The following is a 14,236-nucleotide window of genomic DNA, read 5'->3' on the forward strand; positions in this document are numbered from 1 at the left end:
GGAGCCTTAGAACGGTAAAAGGACAATTCTGGAAGGACAAGGGGTACGCATATTGGAATGTCAGGCCACAGGACAAGTCAGTGAAAAAGACATTTGGATACAAGGAGTCTGGGGTCTCGGTGGCCAGTCCGATACTACCTCAAGGAGAGATGGCATCGTTTCAGAAAATAATGCAAAGGAAGGCAAGTGACATCGAAACGTTTCTTTTCTTCAAGGAAGAAAATTAACGTTTATTGAATACTTTGTCTGTACTAAGTTTGAAGTTGCAAAGTGACAGCCAGTAGAGCATATCCAGAAAGCAGATGTGTTTTCTCAGAACTTTTCAGTGCTTAGAAGTATTTGAGCCAACATTTAAATATTGACAAATTCCATGTCAAAGTCTGAATGTCCAGCCTCTTGGAAAATTGGAAGCACTGGCCACATGGAGACTGCATTCCCACCTGGTGCCAATTGGCTGGAACTGAGAGGCAGCCTTCAGACAGGCCATGTGCTTGCCACTTGGCTGCACTCCCCACCATTCCCTGTTACCCAGTGTTCCTGTCCTAAACAGACTCTGGGTATTACTCCTCATACTCACTTTTGAGATGGATATTTTATGTTAATCTTACAGATGGGAAACTGAGGCTCAAGAAGTTGAGTAACTTGCCCAACAAGGAAGTAGCAGAGCTGGGGTTAGAATTCAGGTTTCTTCAACTACAAGCCAGATGTCCCCTGAAAGGTTGGGACTTAATGAGCTGCAAGACCCTTTTAAGCCCCTCTGCCTCCCCCAGCTGACTTTGGCTCTGCCCTCTGCCATCTCTATCCCCATGGTTTACCATCCCAAAAAGCCCTGCCAATTCCAGCATCCATTGCTATTGGCTCTGAGGCTGCCTTTCCTGGAAACCTGCTCTTCTTCTCCAGTCGCTGATCTTGTAATCATCCCTGAAGGCCTGGTTTAGATGCCACCTCTTCCAGGAAGGCTGCTCTGATTTCTTTGTATGAATAGCCTGCTCCACAGCCCTCTGGTTGGCACCTCCCAGTGCACCCCTGACCTCACGTCCCATTGGTTGCCTGATGTTAGAGATGAGCAGCAGGCATCTGTCCCCTTGAAGGCAGGGCCAGCTCTCAGCCCCAGTCAGATAGACATATGCCTGCGGAGGCTGGGCAGGGTCCGCCAATGAGAGAAGTTGACAGAATTTAGAATTATGGGGGTGGGGGTGGCGGGCATGCTGCAGTGAACTGGAAAGTTCATGCTTTGTCCACAGGGAGCAGCTGCTACTCAGCTCCAGAGGCTGCTTGCCATGAGAGCGTGTGCCCAGGGTGGCCAAATCATCTGATTTTTTCCAACAGAAGTCAGAAATCCTGATCATCATGCTTCCAACTTTCAAAGGTGGGTCATGATTTCACATTTTTTCTAAATGCTGCACAGACCAAACAAAATATGTCTGGGCCCACAGCAGAGTTAGTCATGGATTTGAGGCCAGTTTTTGGCCCTGGGTCATGCTGGGCTGGTTCTCAGCACCCAGTAGGTCTGCAGGGTGGGGGAAAGTGAAGGGAGGCTGTGCTGGGCAGCCACTGGCCAGGCGCCCATCTGCTCCGGGGAAGCCCCTCTTTCTTTCCCCTGCTGCCAAGCCTAGAAAGGGAACGGAGCTGAGGACTCAGCTGCCCACCGCGGGGCTGATTTGTGACACAGCAGACAGCTGGGTTTTCACCCTGGATCCGCCTTACAGCTCCTGCCACTTCTGCACAGAGCCAGGGAAGGCGGGAGGCCAGTGCCTCCCTTGTAAGGTCCCGGGATCCTGATGGAGGCCGCGGGGGGATGCCAACACTGAGGCTGCTTGGGAGGACGCTGCCAGTGGGAGCAGTGCCAGCTGGAAAAGTCGGTGCCCCTTTTCCCTCCAGCTGCTCCCTGTGCCACTTCCCCTCTCAGAGCTCCAGGCATTGGACGCCGCAAATTTGGGTTCCTGCAGACAACGTGGGTTTGCAAGGATTGGTGGCCAAATCTGCACAGTAAGGCTTTCAACAGAGCGCTGCAAAACTGGTGAGGGGAGAAAGACTGAGGGGACAGTGAGGAGGAGCCTGCTGGCCTCACTCCCTTGGGCCTCCTGGGAAGGGGCTGCTCAGCACAGTGGGGTTCCTCGGGCCCTGTGGCTTTCAACCAGAGACTGGGACCTCAGGAGGGCTGGGGTTTGGCTTGGCTAAGCCCCAGGAAGTGAGATGCCAGGTGGCTGCCCATGTGTGAAAAGGCTTGTCCTCAGGGATCCCTGTTCTAACTCTCTAGGATTTTGTTACCCGGTGCCCCATGGACGAGGCTGGGAATGCCTGCCTCTCCGTCCCAGCTGTGTCTGAGCAAGCACAGTCTGTTCCCCTACGGCTGAAGGGAAACTGGGGAGAGCACTTTGCCCGGGCTGGGGTACAGAGGGCTGGTGCCAGGAAGACAGGGCCCAGCCAGCCCACCAGGGCACAGCTGCAGGAGAGACAGGGCAGCAAGTGGTTGAGAGTAGGGGTCAAATGCACCTGGATTTGAATCTCTCGTCGTTCTGCAACTGGACTCTGTGACCTTGGGCAAGTCCTTGAACTGCTCTGTGCTCCCGTTTCCAGTCCTGTAAATGGGGGATAATGAAGCCATGGAGAATGGCATGTGCCAATTCACATAAAAGAGCTTGGCACAGTGCCAGACACACTTAATAAATGGTGGCTGCCATGATAAAAACCTAACCAGAATGCAACTTTGGAAGGCCCATTTGGCGGTGTGTATTTAAAAAAGCTCAGACCTTTTCATTCAACTCTGCTAAGAAAGTTGTGCTAAGGAAACCGTGCTAAGAATCTGCGCTAAGAAAATAATGCTAAACCTGAAAATGCTTTATCTACAAAGATGCTCATCACAACATCATTTACACCACTGAAAAGCTGAAATTACTGACATGTCCAATAGCAAGCGGGTGGATATTCTTAAAAGTAATAATACTGTCTCCCACTTTATTGAGTGCCTTCCACGAGCCATGCACTAAACACATGTTTTCTCATTTAATCCTCATAACCATGTGTTTTAGGTTCCCAGCTGCTAAAACAAATACCATGCAATGGGTTGGCTTAATAACAATACCACGCAATTTGTTGGCTCATGGTTTCAGAGGCTAGAAGGCCTACTTCCTCTGGGGGTTGGTAACTTCTGGCTGGTTGGCAATCTCTGGGTTTCCTTAGCTTTTCTGTCCCATGGCAATGCACGTGGCGGTGTCTTCTCTTTTCTCTTCTGGGTTCTGTTGACTTCCAGCTTCTGGCTGTGCTCTATGTCTTCTCTCTCCATCAGACTCTCACTCTGCTTATAAAGGACTCCAGGAATCCAGTTTAAAGCCCAGCCTGACCCAGTTGGGCCACACCTTACCTGAAGGAACATCTTTCTTACTTATAGTGGGTCCATATCCACCAGAATGTGGATGAAGACCAAGGACCTGTCCAAACTGGGGCACACAATCCAATCCGCCACACCAGGATTCTATCCTCATTTAGGAGGTGAGGGTGCTGAGGACAGAGGGGATGTCCCCAGCTGGGTGGGGGCCATGGCATGTGTCATGATCCAATCACAAGGCACAGATGAGTGGCCGGTGGTGGTGGTTGAGGGTGGGACACTTTCCGTGGTTGGTTAGACTGTGATGGAAAGCAGTGCACAGGACGGGACCCAAACCTCGGGCGTCAGAGCTGAGGCTCAGGGGAAGGAAGTCAACGGGTGGCATCTGGTTAATGTGCCAGCCCTCCCGATGGTTCAAATGAATGGACTTTAATAAAAGGACTGCTGATGGAGGAGTGAGCAGCTTAATGGAAACAACAAGGGCTGTGCTCAGGTCCCCAGAGATTTGTCAGAGAGAAAAACTGTTACCATCCCTAGGGTTGTAAGGAACAAGAGAGGAAATAGTGTTTCCAGAGCTGAGAGTTCAGTGAGTTCTAGGACTGGAGGAGAGGCCAGAAGGTGGGAGATGTCATCCTCAGGGGATATTGCTTGGTCTTTCCAGGCAGAGACTCAGCAGTAAATCATGGAGGAATCGGGGAAGAAACACCCCAACTTCTCTCTCCTCTGCCTTCTGAGCTCATGCTGATGCCTCCTATTGGCCAAACGTAAGCAGAAGCCAGAGGGAAGAGGAGTCTGGTAAGACGGACCTCAAGGATTAGCCTCTCGGGACAGCAGAACAGAGAACAGATGTTGGAGAACATGTCACCAGTATGGAGTAATAACAGGGTGTCTTTCTGGAAAATAAAGGAGATAACCAGATATCTAGCTTTGGAAGGTTAAAAATCACAAATGAGGGATTAATATTGAGTTTATAAAACGGAATCGTATCATGACTTAATTCTCTTCGTTCAGCCAACTTGGAGCCTGTGCTGGGTTGGGGCTCCTGACTGGGGACAGACACTTAATGCAGTTCTTGCCATCAGATGTTCACGGTCGAGTCGGAGAGGGTGAGAAGAAAATAAATTGCTACATAGATGTTGAGATGGCCACTGGCAGAAGAGTGTGTTTGTGTGCTCATGAACGTCAAGGACTGGTAAGTTAAACAAAGAAGTACCATGTAACCCAGCAATTCCACCCTAGGTGTATACCCAGAAGAACTGAAACCAGATATTCAAACAAAAACATGTTCGCAAATATTCAAAGCAGCACTATTCACAATCGCCAAAGGTGGAAATAACCCAAATGTCCATAATTGATGAATGGATAAACAAAATGTGGTGTATCCATACAATGGGATATTATTCAGCCTTAAAAAGTGATGAAGTTCTGATACATACTACAGCATGGATGAACGTGAAACCATTATGCTGAAAGAAGCCAGAAACAAATGGCCACACACAGTATGATCCCATGCATATGAAATATCTAGAATAAGCAAATTCATCGAGACAGTACATATATTAGATGTTTCCAGGGGCTGGGGGGATTGGGGAATGAGGAGTGATTGCTTAACGGATATGAGGTTTCCTTTTGGGGCGATGAAATTGTTCTGGAACTAGACAGCGACAATGTGTGCACAACATGTGAATATATTAAATGTCACTGAATTGTGCACTTTAAAATGGTCAAAATGGTGAATTTTGTATCTTGTGTGATTTACCACAAGAAAAAATGGAAAGAACTGGAAGAAAGGGAGGAGGGGGGCAGGCCAGGCAGTCAGAGGTGGATTGGGCAAAGGTGGCGACCAAGGGACCTGGATTTCAGGCCTGACTCCCTGAGACTCCTGGGAAAATCACTTCTTCCCTCTGAATTTCAGTTTTGTCACCTGTAAAATGAAGATTCCCCACCAAGTCACCCTCCAAGATGAGGTGGGCATCGGTGGCAAGGTGAGTATAGAACCATTTTGGAAAGTTAGAACTCAGCAATACAAGGCTGATGTAACTCCGTCTTTTGCATAGGACTTCATGAAGAACACAAAGGACAAAGCTCCCTGTGACACAGTCATCCTCCCTCAGTTCCTAGATTTTTGGTCCCTCCCTAGGACTTGTGGATTGAGGATAAGTGGGCTTCACTGCCCTTGGGGAACTGGAAGACTTTGGCTGACTTTACCTTATGGTCCCAGTTGTATGCCCAATGACAAGCCTTCCTTGACTTTTTATTAAAATGCTGGGCCTAGGAAAGAGAGGGAGGTAGACTTCATGACTTCAAATCCCCTCTAACTCTGAAACTCCAGGTTATTCCATTTTGGGATCCCTGGCTTCCCATAAACAACATCAGCAACAATCCATCCATCCTTCTATCCAACTATCCAACCACTGCCCATCCATCCATCCATCAATCCACCATCCCTTCATCCATCATTTCTCAGTCATCTATCCATTCATCTGTCCCTCATCCATCCATTATCCCTCCCTCCATCATCCATCTGTCCATCCAGCCAGCCAGCCACCCATGTATTGACTAGCAAGCAGGACGTATGTAACTAAGTAGAGAGTGGTCCAGACAGGAGTGAGACCACTGGAGACCGCCAGGGAAGAGGTAGGCTTCTTGGAGAACTGAGGTCTGGACAGAGCCTTGAAGAAGAGAGGTTTCAACTTGATCCTGAGCTCCTGAGGTCAGGGTCTTCTCATGACCTGTGGTTCCCAGCTCTAGGCTGGGCCTGAGGACAATCAGAGAAATCTTGTCTGCAGAAAGCATGTTCCTGGATCAGACCTCTCCCTCTCCAGCCAGCCATTCTGCTCAAATCTCTTCTTGGGCTGGAGTCCCAGCCTCTGCTCCACTGCCCAGCCCCAGCCCCACAGACACCTTTTGGGCTCTCTTTGGAAATGAGTAGCAGAGCTAGATGGTGCAAACAAGAATCCAGCTCACATCACTTCATCCTTAATGCTTACAGAATGATAGCATAGAATAATAGTTGCTCCTTTGAAAAGTGCCAACCTGGATGCACTTTCAAGGGGTAGCCCTAAGCAACGAGGGCTGACCCCCTCTCTGCTTGGCAAATGCACTTTCTGCTTTCCTGGCTCGGCCATAAATAACCCGGCCACCTCTAATTTGGCCTCCAATACCCTGACCAGCCATGATTTATTCACAGACCAAAACAGGCATCTCTAATTTGCTAACCAATCGCTGCAATTCTGGCCTCGCCAACCAATAATTCTGCCATCTCTAATTTGCCAATAAATAATTCTGCAGCCTCAAATTTACTAACCAATAATGTGACCAATTTGCTGACCAATGGTTGTGTCAAGGCGTAATGGTGCCCCTAGCTGATGGTAATTTGCTAAGCAATATTCGGACCTTTCCCCCTTCAGCAATAAAGAACCGTAGTGATCTTTGAATTCCGAATCCATTTCTTTGCTTAGAAGGATGCTGCGGGCTGCTGGATTGCAAAGGGCTCTTCCCCAAAGCTTATGTTTGCTTACTTATCCATTGTCTCTCAAGCTCCAGGACTCACAGTTAGTTTCTCAGAGTGTGAGAGATGTCTCAGCATGCTCATTTTACAGATGGAGGTGTTGAGACCCAATGAGGAAAAGTGACTTCTCCAGGGTCACACAGCAGGGTAATAGCTGAGCAGGGACTAGAACACAGGTTTCTGGCCTGCCAAGCAGTGCCCAAGCCCTGGGAAGCCAATTGCTCCTCAGGGTATTTGCACCAAGTAGCAGCTTGATCCTGGCTGGGCTGGCTGCCATCAGACCTTGGTTTGGCTTCAGCCAAGTTCTCCTGGTGTCAGGGAGGGAGAAAGCTGACCCTGCTAACCCCACGAGCTAGGGGGTCTGAGTGCTGGGCAGGAAGGAGGAAGAGCTGTGCCACACAGAGGCTTTGGCCCAATTTCAGCCCCAGGAAATGTTGGCTCTCTGGACAGAAACCAATGGCCAAATCCTACATTCCCTTACAGGAGCTGGGAACCCACATTTCCCAGAATGAGTAAGAACAAGAGTTCAGCAGAGTAATGCAGAACCCCCCTCCCAGCCCCCAGCAGGTTCTGGGGACCAACGCATGGTGGCCCCATGAGAACATGAGAGGTGCCTTAGGACAGAAAGACCTAGCTATGTCTGAGTGGGGTGCCCTGTTGATGTCATCAAACCAGTCTGATGGGATTTCATCTCAAGGGGAGGATGGCTGGTGATTGGGACAATGGGCCTCTGGTCTAGGTTAGGAGATCGAGTCTTCTCCCACTTAGAGACACATCCTCTGCAATCCTTATGGCCCCAGAACCAACACCCCCCACCCCGCCCCGACTCCTGCCCAAGGCTGGGACAAATCTGGGCCAGTGAGGGGAGGGAGTAGACCCCAAGTGGAAGCAAGAAATAGAAAAATGGTGCAGAGAGAGGAGAGAGGATGGAGGCTCAGGGTCAGTGCAGAATCTCCTGGCAGAGGAGGACAATCCCAGTTTTGCTTTGTTTTCCCCTGGATTTAAGAATCTCCTTCCTCTCCATCTCCTGAATGGCCAGAGCAGAAGGAAATGGACAAACTGGAGCAGTCAGGCTCTGGTTAGACTCAAAAGAGACATTCCCTGAGGGCAGATCAGGAGATTCTAGATGATTCTAGAAAGGATGACAAGTAAGTATATTAATTTGCATGTACCCAATTCCTGTCCTCCTGGGGTGGACTTTGAAGAGCTGATTTGGCTTTTGTCCGGACCTAGTGACAGATCTCAGCTCAGATCTCCCCTCCTCTGTGCACAGCGGGTTGGGTACCCCCCCTCTGTTTCTCCCTACCGTGGCATTTGTTCCCCTTCGAAGCTTCTGGGCCTTGTTAAATCCTTCCCCACTGTGCTGTGTGCTCCTCGAGGCAGGGCCTGCTCCTTGCTCTGTCCGTTGTTGCCTCTTGAGGACCCAGCACGTGCCAGAGCTCAGCAAGCATTCGTTGAATGGCTGGATGGCGAATGATGTGTGTCACGCTTAGAACTCAGATCCCTCCTTAGGGGATTCTTTCAGCCTGGCTTATGTCCAAGTAGTTTATAAAGGAGGTGGTGCCAGGGAGCTGGCAGGCAGGAGGGGAGGCAGGAAACAGGGAGGGCAGGAAGGCCAATGCGAGGATGTTCTATGGTGTTGGCTGCCAATGTGGAGGATGAGTTTGATACCCTGGGGCCTTCGGGAAGCCTATGCCATGCGGATTAGGACATCCACTGAGAGAATGAAAGGGGGAAGCAACAATCCATCGTTTTCCATTCCCTTTGGTCAAGGGTAGCCTTACAGACATTCACTTCTGCGTTGAGCATGCGTGTCACTGAGCATCTCATGAACTGGTGTTATCAGAGCTGTGGCAGGAAGTGAGCCCAACAGGACAGAGGCCAAGGTGAGGTGTGATCAGGTTGCATCTGTGAAAGTTATTGCAGCCTGCATGGCTCTGGCTGCTGCAGGCTGGTGCAGGCTGGGTGCTGACTTTGTGCCCCGCCTTGCAAGTAGAAACATCACCCCTGCCAGACCCCCACCCCACCCTCACTTCTCAGGAACACACTCGGCCTCTCGGGACCTCGCCCCATCTCCCCTGTCCACTCCTGGCCCACCTGCCCCTGCTGTCACCCACTGGGTCCTTGGGCATTTGATTCCATTCCCTCACTCAGGGCAGCCAACTGGAGAAATACAGGAGTTTGCGGTTCTAAGGACAGAGTCCGGGTCATTTGCTCATTCAGTCATCTGTGCAGCCTGGTGGCACAGCCGGAGGACAACAGGACCCTCTCTGGTGCCCACACTCCCGTGGGGCCAGCATTCTCATCACCATCACCCAGCACAACGCCCTTGCTTCAGAAGAAAGAGGGGCTGCATCTACAACTCCAGCCGGTGCCATTCCTTCATTGCCTAAATTAGGATCTCAAAGGGAGATCCTGGACCAGAGGTCTCAGCATCACCTGGTTAGAGATGCAGATTCCCCTGCCCCTCCCCTGACTTGTGAACTGTACGCCCCAGGGGTGGGGCCAGCAAGCTGGGTTTTAACAAGCCCTCCAGGCAATTCTGATCCACATGAAGGTTTGAGACCCGCTGGCCTAAAGGAATAGTGTTCCATAGTTATTCAACGCATATGTGACCCAGTGGTGGGAGCCCTTGGTTTTGCCCTCCAGACTGAGTGAAAGTCTCTCCAGCAGAAGTATGGATGGACACCCCAAGTGTGGTCAGCCCAGCTAGAAACAAGCTTTGAAGCCCCACCCAGGCCTCAGCCCTGATTAGACTGAAACCCCCGGGTCACCTCCAGAGAGCACTGCCAGCTCCCCTGCCCTCACCGTCCCCCTGTCTCCCTGGGGAGAGTGGGTAATAGGACAAGGGTGAGAAAAATAGTAATGATATTCACAACTATAGATATCACTTTGATTGGATATGCAATATGTGTGAAACACTCTACCTCATTTTATTCCCATGAAATCCAGCCTATGACACAGGTCCCACGTCTAGCAGCACATGGCGGCCGGGTTTAGCCTAAATGCATCTGGTTCCAGGGACTACGCTCCCAACCTCTGTTTCCTCTAATTCTGGAAGTTGGCGCTCACTGTAAATGAGTGTGCATGTTTGTATACATACATACATATGTGTAAGTACATATATGTATGTATTTTTTAAATTAAGGAAACAAGATTTCAAGGCCAAAATTAGCCTAAAGAGCAGAGGCAGGGAGGACTAAGAGCTGTAGGCCTGAAAAGGGAAGAGATCTGGCTTCCTGCCCTACTAAACATGTCTGTTTCCATAGAATGATGCAGAGCCCCAAGGCATCTGGAAGAAAGGGAGGCAGTGGGGGCAAAAACAGGAGCAAAGAAAAGGCTGAGGTGCTGAGGGCTTGCCTAGGAATAGAGTGGGCTACAACAGAGAGGGGCTGGAGCAAGGACAGGGGCACATAGAAACCAGCTCCCAGGCAAAAACCAGGGGCCACAAGAGCCTAGGCTGCAAGGCCCACACAGGAGACGCATGGCAGGCTGGGCTCAGGGCAGCAGGGAGCAGTGGGGACTGTGGCCAAATGTAGAGCACATGCCTGGTCTGAAGGGGCCACGCTCCCCAGCTTACCCAATTGTTGCCACATGGGAATGTGGGCAATGCCAGATCTTCCCGTTTCTAAAGAGAGGGTGGAAATAGGATTTTTTACACAAAACCTCCTACTTTTTAAGTTTATTCAATGAATTTTTTAAAACATTACACTGGCCAGACACAACCCACCCAAGAGCCATATTGAGCTTTCCAGCAGCCGGTTCATGAGGCTGAGGAAAGGAACAGGTCCACGACGTTGCTGATTCAGACATTAGAGAACCCCAGTTCTCCGGGTCTATGAGTGGGACAATTCTCGGAGCCTTCCTATCATACTCAGTCATCTATGACACGGATGTTCGTGGTTTACCAACACTCTCCCCATCTCAGCTACAATGTAAGCTACATGGGGACAGACATTTTTCTCTCTTATTCTGTGATGCATCCCAAGCACATAGTAAAATGTCCTACACTTAGTAAGTTCCCAATAGATAACTGTTGATTGAATAAATGACAGAAAAGAGCCAGTTTGGCCTTTCTAGCAGGCCGACCAGCAAGCTGTCTGCTGCTAAGTGATCTGATGCACCTCTACCCAGGGGAATTTCCCAAACTCAGAATAAAGGGGCCACGCGACTCTCCGTTTCCCCTCTTTCCTCTCCAGCAGGGGGCTGTGTCTGGCAGGAAGTGGGTCGGGAGCTCCCAAGGGCCCCAAATCATAGGCTGGTGGGGGGGGAACAAAGCAGATCTGACAGAGGTTAAGGAGGAGAGAGAGAGACGGCCGAGCAGAGGAGAGGAAAGAAAGAAAGAAAAATTGTCCCATGCCAACAACGGTCAAAATGCGTTATTAGGGTGTCCAGGAAATTATAGCTTATGTCCATTAGTTCTTTCAGGGTTAATATTGATGCAGATATTATTTCTATCCACGGCCCCATTTATTTGAAATATTATGACTGGGAGTAGCTGCTGCTGTGAATCAAATCAATTGATGGATGTAGTTAGCCACGCCGCCAGGGCAGCCTGCCCGCCCCTCCCCCGGCCACGGGCATGAAATATTACGGAGATGGTTCCTTTAAGTGGGCACTTTATCATCATTTGTCTGCAGGCCCCCGCTAGGACCGCCTGGCCCCGCTTCCTGTTGGGCACGGGGAGCTGTCATAACTCAATCAGGCGCTAATTCAGCCCCAGCACCTCCAGCTCACAGCCCGGGGCCCTGCTGCTGGCCACATGCAGGGGGAAGGTGGTTCTGGAGGTGGAAGTGGAAGGACTGTTTCCTCGTGCCACCTACTATTCTCTAAACACAATCCGTCATTTCCCTCCAAGAAGCCTCATTCCCGTTATTGCCCGGCCCGGAATCTCTTGTGCCCCAGCTCTCTCTGTCAAGATGCGCTACGTTCTGAAAACAGGATTTGAGGCATGCACCCCTGGTCCGGTGCATGGAGAGGGGTCACATCTGATCCCTCTTCCCTACCACCTCCAAGCATAGCATCATTGAGCTCTCACCTAATCATCACCATCATCATCATCATCATCATCATCATTATTATGGTTTTGAGTACCTACTAGGGGTCAGATACTTTCTGCAATGCTTACGGCCAGGTGTCAGCAAACTTTTTCTGGAAAGAGCCAGATGGTAAATACTTTAGACTTCGTGGGCCACACTTCTCTGTTGCAACCATCCAACTCTGCCAGAGCACAAAAGCAGCCACAAATGATGGGAGTGGCCAGAGCTGGCCCTGGGCTGTAGCTTGCTTACCCCTGCCCTCGCTCTCTTCTCACTTAATCCTCATGGCAGGGCTCAGCTCAAACACAACTGCTCAGTGAGGCCTTGTCTGTTCAAAATTAAACCAACTTCTGGGCATTCCCTAGCCCACTTTCTTGCTTGTCTCCCTTCCATAATTCTTCTCATTCTACCTATTTATCATTCTAAATAGACTTCATGTATTTTTAAGCATATTCTTGTTTCATTATTTTGTTTATTCTTGGCTCCCCAGGCCCCTGCCTCCTCCCACTAGAATATCACCTCCATGAGGACAGGAGCTTTCTTGGTTTTGTTCATCGCTGGTGCCTCTAGGGTCTGGCACGTAACAGGTGCTTCCTGAATATTTCATGGATGCACAGTCTTATAAGGGAAGTGCTATTAATAACCTTGTTTTTCAGATGAGGAAACTGAGGATCAGAAAGTTTCAGGAATTGCCCAAGAGCCAGTTAGCTCCCTTGAGCTCATGTTGGTGTCCTTGCCAAGGTTTTATTTATTTCCTGAATGGATTAATTTATCAAATCCTTTTCACAATGCTGAGGTAGGTCCTGTAATTCTCCTTGTGTGGATGAAGCAGCTGGTTCAGAGATTAGGGAGCCCATGTGTGGTGAAGGCAGGATTTGAAGCCTGCTCGTCAGAGTCCATTTTCTTTCCACCTCCGCGTTCTTGCCCTCCGGGGCTGTGTGGACTCACTGACAGCCGGGGGCTGGGGAGTGGCTGGGCGAGGAGGGGGCACCTGTGCCTGCCCCTCCATGGCCTCTGACTGCAGGTGATTGGGATGCAGTCACTGTCTCCATTATCGCATCTTGTGGGACCCCAAGGGCTCTGGTCTGCACTAGGGAAGGGTCTCCCTCTGCACCATCCTCTCCCCCTTGTGCTCCCAGAACGGGGTCTCTGACTTGGTCCCCACACCAGTAACCTCCCCCCCAGCATCTGCCCACACTGTTTCCTCCACCTGGTCCACTGTCACCTCACCCCTTCTTTTGCAGTTTCCTTGCTTCCTTGAACAAAGCCCAAAACAACCCAAACAACGACATTTTAACAGGTGTTGGTGTGTGGCTGCAGAGCTTGGAACCCTCAGCCACTGGGCTGTGTGCCACCCTGGGCCGAGAGAACAAACGCCTGGAAGACCATGGGGACGAGCTCCCTCAGTCCTGTCCTGCCACACCACCCAGGAAGCCCCGGGTACCCGAGGACGGATGGCCACCTCCAGCTACCTCCGCAACCTAAAGAAAACTGAGTTTGAGGTTCCCTTGCAGATAACCCACAATTCAACCCATAAAACCCTGGGAACCGTAGACACCCTCAAGTCCGACTCTCCATTTAACAGAGCGGGCAGCCAAGGCACAGAGAGGGCAAGTGACACAACCAGTGTCACACCACTTGCATCCGAATCTACTCAAAAAGCCCCCAGGCCAAGACTCTTCACCCCTCCAGGAGGGGCTGGGGTCCTCCCTCTTCACTTCCAAGTCTCCCACTCAGGTGGAAAGTAGAGATCACACATGTTCTCCTCACCAAAGATGGGTGGGCGGGGAATTAGGAATCAAAAATTCAGTGTGAAAATACAGACATCTAACCGCCCAGCCAATTTTCCATCACACTTAGCAACTCCATTTGATGTGCTAGTTTGCTAATAAAACATGAGCATTACGGTAACATAATATTTTAAGTATCCATTAACTAATACGTAAATATAATGGAACCTTATGGAAATATACTTAAGCTGTCACCAACACCCCTAATGTACTATGCATGATTTCCAAGGCTATTTATAGCTCCTCGGGTTCTCGCTCACCAGTGACTTCGTTGGCTCAATCAAAGGAGGATCTTGTTTTCTGCCCCCTGCCCCTGTCTCCGTACACTCAGCCCTTTGGCCCTCCTCCCTGTGGTACTGCGTGGGCCTGGCCAACATCCATTCACTCCACAAGGGCCCCCCTGCTGCGGGCCGGGCCTGTGTCGGGTCCTGGGAGAGGGTGGAGAGCAGACACAGGCCTGCCAGCACGGAGCTGGTGACCCAGCAGACACACGTACGGGAGGACGAGAGAGAGCTGGCAGGGGAAGGGCAGGGGACAAAGCAGGTGGGCCTCCTGGAGGAGGTGATGC

The 14,236-nt window shown here is 50.5% G+C and overlaps 1 long non-coding RNA gene across 1 annotated transcript; it reads left to right on the forward strand.

Moving 5' to 3' along the window:
- The first annotated feature begins 1,243 nt into the window (after nucleotides 1-1,243).
- Nucleotides 1,244-13,789, forward strand: LOC119518942. Its single transcript, XR_005213898.1, has 4 exons — nucleotides 1,244-1,369; nucleotides 4,411-4,520; nucleotides 5,244-5,313; nucleotides 13,179-13,789. It is a non-coding gene; the product is annotated as an uncharacterized LOC119518942 (long non-coding RNA).
- Nucleotides 13,790-14,236: the final 447 nt, after the last annotated feature.

The sequence above is a fragment of the Choloepus didactylus genome, chromosome 22 (assembly GCF_015220235.1).
Source record: "Choloepus didactylus isolate mChoDid1 chromosome 22, mChoDid1.pri, whole genome shotgun sequence".
NCBI lineage: Eukaryota > Metazoa > Chordata > Mammalia > Pilosa > Megalonychidae > Choloepus > Choloepus didactylus.